At 41.5% G+C, this 8259-nt stretch overlaps 1 long non-coding RNA gene across 1 annotated transcript in view; it reads right to left on the bottom strand.

Moving 5' to 3' along the window:
- Positions 1–487, bottom strand: part of LOC134809506 (uncharacterized) — a 43269-nt gene extending 42782 nt beyond the window's left edge. Inside the window, exon 1 of the long non-coding RNA XR_010155395.1 lies at positions 397–487. This is a non-coding gene — a long non-coding RNA (uncharacterized LOC134809506). The remainder of the gene's footprint in view (positions 1–396) is intronic.
- Positions 488–8259: the final 7772 nt, after the last annotated feature.

Genomic DNA, 8259 nt, shown 5'->3' on the forward strand with positions numbered 1-8259 from the left:
CGGTTTTGGTACTGAACTTAATCAGTTGTCTTACAAGGGTGTGTTTCTTTTACTATGAAACTGAAGAAATAGATCTGTGAGCCCCCAGAAAGAAACCCACTAATGAAAAATTCAGGCTTCCATCGTAAAAATGTTAAACTCTAGCATTTCACCCCCATAAAGAACCTCTTCCAGACCAATGTTACTAAATGGAAAGAGTGATTTGATTCAAAAGGTACATATCATTAAGGGGTTGCTACTACTTCAATCGGCGTCTTAACTATTTTGGTGGTGGTTACGGGTAGGGGCAAGTTGCAAAACAAGAGGAAGGGGACATGGCGATACCTCGTTTTTTATAAGAGATTGACATAGAGGAAGATAGAAATGCATGGGGGCAGAATAAGCAGGAAATATTACCTGAGAGAAGGAATTACAGAGCATGGCGAAGCTGGAAGGTGGGAGGGTTTCTGCGGGAAGTCGAGCGAGGGGTGACGGGGCTTGCTCTTTGGCGCCCTCTAATGGCAACTTGAACCAATGTTTTACTTTCGTAATGCAGTACTGGGAAAAGCAGCTGGGTTTTTGTTATTGCTGTTGGTTTTTTTCCTCCGCAGACTTAGAAACTAGAGACTATTAGTGGAGTAAATTGATTGTTTTCAGCCTAGGAACTTATATATATATGTCTTAAACTCACCAGTGTTTCCTCCTCAAACATCCCCTCCTCTCCCTAAATCTTGTTAGACTAATAGAAGAGGACAGGCTAATGGCAAATTGACTTATGGAGGGTGGTCCACGCCCAATTAGCCATTGCGGGCGGGGGAGAGGGTGTAGGATTCGTTTCCTACCTGAACAGCATTCTGACTCTTCTAACATACTCGAGAGGTGTAGGGGGTGGAGTAGGAAGGGATGATTTGGAAATTGCAGATTCTGACACGGGCTCATTATAATACACTTTTAAGGGGGCTCTTGGGAACCTCTGTTATTGCGACATGTGGTGGTCAGGGGGCTTTCCTTCCCGCCTTCTTTTTCTTTTTTCTTTTTCTTCTTTCTTTCCTTCTTTTTTCTTTTCTTTTTTTTTAATTTGATAGATAAAGGTTAATCTTGGGCTGAATGATAGAGCTATGATTGACAAGAGAAAAGGTGTTGAGGGCAGGTCGCGCTGTCTTATTTACAGCCCACTGCTTGCTGTAGAGTCTTTGTTAGGACTGGAAAGCTAATTTAGTGCTGATCAAAAGCACCACAGAGTTAAAGGACTGGTAATGACTGCTAATTTCATTTCAGCCTCATGCATCCCCAACTGCTGTAATTAAAGACACGCTATTTAAATACAGGTGAAGGGTTTTTTTTTTTTTAAGTTGGGGGGGGGGTGGGTGGATTACAATTTTATTTAGATCTTTTCTTCTACTCTACTTGGGTGTTATGTAGTCCCAAATTAGATTTTATTATTATTATTATTTAGAGCCGCTCCTTGTCATTTATACCTGGCTTTGCAGAATCGGAAGTGTGAAATGTGTCACTCACATAAAAGCCCCTGTTTAAAGAAAGGGTGGGGCGGGGGAGTGCAGAGGAGTAACTATTTAGGGGTGATTTAAATATTTAGGTCTCCTTTTTTTCTCCTTCAAATTAATAGAAAGGCCTTCTATATAGTTAAAAGTATTTGAAACTGGGGGCAAGGTTAACAGGCCAAAGGGATCAGTGTCAGCTTTTTAAGTACTTCTAAAAAGATCATGTGAACAGATGGAAAAATATATTTTTAATTAAATAATTTCCCCCACACTATAGCTGCAGTGTTGGCTCAGAAACCGTGTAATTTCTCATCCGATAGGAGTTTCTTTATGAGAACATCAAAGGATAAAAAGCTCTGCATTTTCGTAGTTGGTTAAAATTGATAACCACCCCCCCATGCGCGCGCGCGCGCACACACATACACACACACACATATACACACACACACCCCAACACACACACACACACACACACACACACACATACATATACCCAAAAAAGAATTTAGCCTTTAATCTCTTTTTATCCACGAAGACTAAAGCTCTGTACTCGACCCCGCGAGCGGCTCTCGCCTTCCGGGGCTGGAACCCGACTCAGATGTGAAGCGGCACTGAGCCGCTGCGCAGGTTCGTGCCCAGCGCCCCCTGTTGGACACAGTAGGAGCTGCGCAGCGCCAGTCCCGGAAATCGCTGGAATCCTGCTCTGGGGTTAGAGAAAACTCTTTATTGCCCTCCAAAAAAGAAACGGGATGCGAAAACAAATTTTTATATCCTTGAAAAATAATATAATATTAACTCAATAAAAAACTAAAGAGGCGATACTACAATTTTAATTCAATAAAAAATAAAGACTGTCCTCCTCACATCCCAGCCATCCCCCACCCGGTTTGGTTTTGTAACTCTTTTGAAAGGTTCTGCGATGGTAAAACAGGTAAAGAAAAGTGACGAAAAACAAAGCATTTTTCTGTAGCCGTGGAGAATCAAGCAAAGTATACTTCCTCCGTTTTGTCCACATTTCAAAAAATTAAACGGAAGATGCTGCTGCTTGCTGTTTTGACGTTGTCAGCAGCGTCTTGAATGCCCTCAGAGGTCCTGCAAGTATTGTAACTGAGCCTTCGAGTAAACGAAATAACTTGCTTCTATGTGTTTATTTCCAGAGTATAATTAAAAGACCAGTCTCTTCTTTGAGTGTTTCCCATCCCCCAGACCAATCCTGGTCAAAGTTTTTCCTTCCCAGATACTGGCTAAGAAACACATACTGGCTAAGAAACAGGTGCCTGGTATCTTTTTTCTTTCATCTTAGCCGTAGGATTTCGGGGAAGGTGTGCCAATGGTAGGGAAGGTTTTCTTTGAAATTCAGCATTTCGTTGACCAGGAATCCAAATTATCCTAGGGAAGGGGGAGTATTTTTACACTTCCAAAAAACTACCTGTCTACATAATAAAGAGCTTTGCCTTTATTATTATTATTATTTCTTCTTCTTCTTTTTGGTCAGCAAGTGAGGGCAAAAGTAGCCTTTGAATTATTTCAGAAAGAGAAACTGTAAAAATGGCACATCCTCTGAATTTAAAACAATAGGGAAATGTGGGTTTGCTTAATTGTTTAAAATCAAATAGAAATAATTACTGTGCTAAATGAACAAGATGTTTTAAGATTTACGTCTTCAGGGTTATGGTTATTGATTTTAACTTTACCCTTAAGAAGTTTAGAGATCGCGTTTTTTAAAGTTTGCTTATTGACGGAAATCGGCTTAATTTTTCATAAAAGAATGGCTTTTTAAAATATTGAATACTATGGCTATGCAAGGTTTATGATACCTTTATGTTTATTCTTCCCACCTCCCAAAATTAGCGAATTCGAGATAACATTTCAAGGGGAATTGCTATTTAGTGCGATGAGAGATGACTTCTCCATCTGGTTCCAGAATTAGATCTCGGCTTAGGTTTTTTAGTCAGTAGGTTCAGATGCAATGGCAGGAGAGAAGAATCAAGCCTTTTGATAAAATCTCTACCCCGAATTCTATCGAAAAGACAGGCAAGCGGGATTCCAGCCACAGCACCCCCACCTTTTGCTCTACCAAAAGGCTTGTCCCCATTACAGAAATAATATAGTCGGTGCTAGTTTTGTGAACCCGCGCCAACCGGTAAGGTAAGAAACGGTGCGCTGACAGCCGAGGTCCGAAGGCTGCTCAGTGGTTCCCGCAGCCCGTGGGGTAGGGAGGCCAAAGCCAGCAAAATGTTGGAGGCGACGCCAGAAAGAGAGTATATGCCTGCTATTCGGAAGTGATGTCGAACGTGCAATAGCAGAGTCCTGGAGATTTCCACCCCGTTCCGCACCCAGGGATCCCAGCCTGTGGGGTAGCAGGTTGTTGGGTGAAGGCAGGAGGGAGAAGCCGCACCTGGCTGAGGGCGGGTGGGCGTGCCGGGAGCGAGTGCCCAACTTTCTAGGGCCCATGGAGAAAGCATAACCCCTAGTTGAGGAAAGAGAGCTAAACAAGTGGGTGGCCCAGGCCTGGGAATGCCACCCAGCTCTCCCGACGCAGTGTTATTTCTGTGGTCCCAGGGGGCCCCAGCACCTGCCCGAATCCCACTCCCCAAGGCCGCCAGCAGGAAGGCAGCCCCTCCATCTTTGAGGGCTGAGGAGGGGGCAGCGAGTGACTGATTCCTTAGTAGCAGGGAAAACCGCAGCGGCTGGCAACGGGCCGCGTTTCTCCGCGGCGGCAAAGCGCCCTTTAGGGGCGGGGCGGGCATTTTTGGTCTCCTGTCCCAGCGTCCAGGCCTGAGCCCGCGCGGGTTGGCTGGGCGCCCTGCTTTGTAAGTAACCAATCTTGCTGGATTCTGAGGACTATCCAGGCGGATGGGCCCACTTAGCTTAGGCCCACTGAGACCCTGCCAACTCCTCAGACCCTTTTCCCCTTCATCCCTCACACCTTTCATGATGAACCCAGGAAAGAACCCGAACTCTGAAAAACAGGACATGTAGTTTGAAGTTTGATAGTTATTTGGGTGTGAGGGACATGACTCTATTAATAAAGACTAAGATTCAAGGCTGAGCTCTCATTTATTAAATTTGCTCTTTCACTCTGTTTTTAAACTCTGGAGATCTTTCAGTTTCGTTGCTCCAACCCTGACACAGACAAAGGCGCCAGGGAGAAAGCCCAGGCGGGCTTGAAGCAGTTGAGGTATAGACTGATACTCATCTCTCCATCACTCAGACGGGCAGATAAGCACTGCCAGACTGGGGGTCCTAATCCAGGGCCCAGCGGCTACGTGGGTTGCTGCGGGGTGTTGAAACCACAAGTACAACTTGACACCATTGAGCCCACGGTGCTTGTCAATAATCTGTGAATTAGGTGCAGAGATTGTCACTGTAGATCATAACAGTTTCTGAAGGACTCATTACAGCCTATCGTGTCAATGATCTTCAAATTAAGGAGGGGGGGGGGTGGGGCGAGACGAAAAAGGAGTGGGGAGAGCCGGCAAAAAGGGAAGAAGGGTGGGAGGGAAGATAAAAGTCAGAGCCCCAGCTCCGAAGGAGCCTTTAAAGATTATCAGGCCAGCGATCTGAGAATTCCATTGGGATGGGTTTGGAAACCCAACTCCATCTGAGCCAGGACTGGAAGAGGGGCGCTGGGGGCAAGCAGAAGTGGGCCCCTGGGAAGGCCGACTTCTCAGGCATTTCTTTTGAGGCCGGAATAGCTTTTGGGAGAGGGTTCTAGATGTCAATGGGAGGCCTTGAGGATGCCAGCCCGCCCAGGATGGGTGTACACTTTGATTTAGAGCACTTTCCAGGGCAAGCCGCAGCTGCAGATCTTTGAAAAAAGTGGTAATAGTTTCGTTTAGGGATGATGGTGATTGTAGGATGACTTTTTTTTCCAATGGTTTGCTTTAACTTCTTTTCATGCCACAGGTGAAAGCTTTCTTCCTTTTCCTCTGATAGTATTCCTGTCTGTCCCTCACATGTTACGTAGATCTAATTTCTTTCCCCAACTTGTTTTTTTGGGTGCCAAACACATCAGCCCTCTGAGATTTTTATCACTTTTGTGGTTTGTATTGAGTCCAACTGTACTTCTGGAAAGGGAACTTGTGGATAACACAGTAGCAGTATGTTCCATAAGATTCCAGAAGAAAGAAGACTAAATTCCATTTATGCGGTGTGGCAGGGGCCAGGCTAAGGGAAAGAGGTTTTCCCTGCTTGGTAAATTGTCCTTGCAGTGAAAGGGTAGCCCAGCCTTCACTGGAGTGTCATTTAATACTGGCTAGAGAAAGGTTAAGGAAAGTGTAGGTTTGTTTTTCCCACAAAAGTTGTGGTCACAACTAAACGAAGTAATCACAGTTGGAGAATTTAAAACAACTGTTTTTTCTCTAAAATGAGGGTAATAACCCTAGCCACTGGAAAATTGGGATTCTAAGGAAAACCTTTTCCTTTGGTATAATTAATTGCATAAGATAGTGTGGTCAATCAGAGACATATGTATTTAGACTCAAGCAATGATTTACAGGTGTAAAAGGTCCAGTGGCTTTTTGGGCTACCTGGAGTTCCTACTGATCATTTTGCCTTTTAAAAAATTTTCTTCTAATTTTAAAAATAAAAGTCATAGATTTAATGCAACTGAAAACCACTGGTGGCAGCTCTTCAGGTTTTCAGTTTATGTTTTTAAAAGGGAATTTATATTTAAAATAATTAAATCATTTAATGGTCACACTACATTTTCTCCTGGACAACAGCTGTAGTGCAGGGATAGAATCAACTTATGTTAAAATTGCTTGATAATTCAGAAATGGAAATGAAATTGTGAATTAATTTCTCCAGAAAATATTTGAGCTAGAATATAAGAAGGATGTTCATATATAATACTGTAAGTAACATGATGATTATTATATGCAGCTTGAAAGACCTACACAAATGATTATATACTACTTCTGTTGCTATAATTTAAAGTAAGGGGAAATATATTTAGTTTTATAACTATTGAATTCTTTTCAAAATGTATTTATTTCATCAATGAGCATTAGATGAAAGAGAATGAGTAAAAAGGGGAGCTGAATGCAAAGCTGTTCTGCATTCCTTAGGTTTCAAGGGTACTTACAGCTCTTGAGTGAAATTATTTGGTGAAATTGGGTCTGGACTGAAACAGCAATTGTTATCCCTTGTTCATTTGTTAAGTGTAATACCACTTCTGGAAATTAAAGGCAAGGTGCTGAAGGGACAGACAAGAAGAAAAAAATATGATTAAGCAATTTGAAATTGCCAATGTACCATGCAGCCATATGCATATCTCTATCTTAGTAAATAGAAAGGGATAGAGATATATGTTTATTCTTTTTATCATCTGGAAACATTCATTATAGTTACTGTCACTAATCCTTCACACTTCCAAAATCTGACAAGTTTGACATAGGAAAAAAATGGGGAAAATGTAGATGAAAGAGTTTCTATCATTTTGAAAATTGTGTTATAAAAATTAAGGTGTCTATCCCCTCTAGGAATTCCTATGAGGGATCCTTCACAGTCTAAAGGAAATGAAGTTTGACAATGGTACAATTCAGTTTTGAATTTTTGCTCTTACTTTCTATATCCTAACCTTTTCCAGCTTATTTCTTGTGGATTGTTTTTGGAAAGTATGCAATGCTCTTTTAAGGGAAAAAAAAATCTTCTAATGCACTTATTTACCTTCATTTATATGTGTTTGTTTCTGAAATGAAGAATCAAGCTTTGGTCATTCTGGAAGTCGTGTAGCATGCTCCAATTTGAAGTGACTGAGATCTTTTGTGACTTACAGAGGAGAAGGAAATGTTTTAAAAATTGGCTTATGCCAGTCTCCTTACTCTGAAATTCTCAACTTTCTTGTATTACAGGATAAATATAAATATCATCTCACCAAATTGTACCAGCATTGTCCTAAACATTTAAATTTTCCTTTATTTTTGGCCTTTAAAATTAGAAAATTTTCTCCAGTTGCTGTACTTAGCTTTTTAATTTTGTTTTCTTCTCACTTACCAGACTCCTGGTATGATCTCTTTCACTGCAGTATGATTGCTGCTATGGTCACTTTTAGAGGAGATTGTGGGAAGGTTAGGATTCGGAGGAAACATGACAAAAAAGGGAAGAAAAAAACACCTTCATTTGACCACATCTGGCTGCTTGTATATTTAACCAGTTCTAGAATTAGAAAACCTTTCTGTACATTTTCTTCTATTTTTCTCACTTTTTTCCTTACATAATGAAATTAAAACTTTTGGAGCCCACAGTTGACATTTTTCAGAAAATTGAGTTATCAAGGCAGTAATTATTTCACGGGGAGATAAAACTCTCATAGCCCTAACTGTCAAATAGGGCCCTTTTCAGATTTTAATTACAAAATAAAATTAGTCTGCTCTTCCTCAGAATGGTTTGTGAGTGGTTAAACAGAGCTTTCCCCCAATACTGGTGGTCGTCAAACTCTGCTAATTAGCAATGCTGAGAAATTCCAGTTAACAAGGACATTCTCCAAGACTCTGCAGGTTCCCTGCCGTTTGCCTTCATTTCCATAAGAAGATTAAGAGAGGAGGGGAACACACTCAAATGCAGATGCAGAAAAGAAGCGTTTTTTAACAAGCATCATAATAGTAAGATGCTTGGCTAGTTCTCACCTAATTACTGCAAGTTAAACCTCTATTTGACACTAAGAAGAAAAAATAAGTCTACAGTCCCCTGTCTCCACAAAATTGTTAGTTGGTTTCAGATATAATACTTGAGGAGTGCTGAGGAGACTTTAGGAGAGAAAAATCAATGTGCA

Source organism: Pan troglodytes, chromosome 2 (genome assembly GCF_028858775.2).
Source record: "Pan troglodytes isolate AG18354 chromosome 2, NHGRI_mPanTro3-v2.0_pri, whole genome shotgun sequence".
Taxonomy (NCBI): domain Eukaryota; kingdom Metazoa; phylum Chordata; class Mammalia; order Primates; family Hominidae; genus Pan; species Pan troglodytes.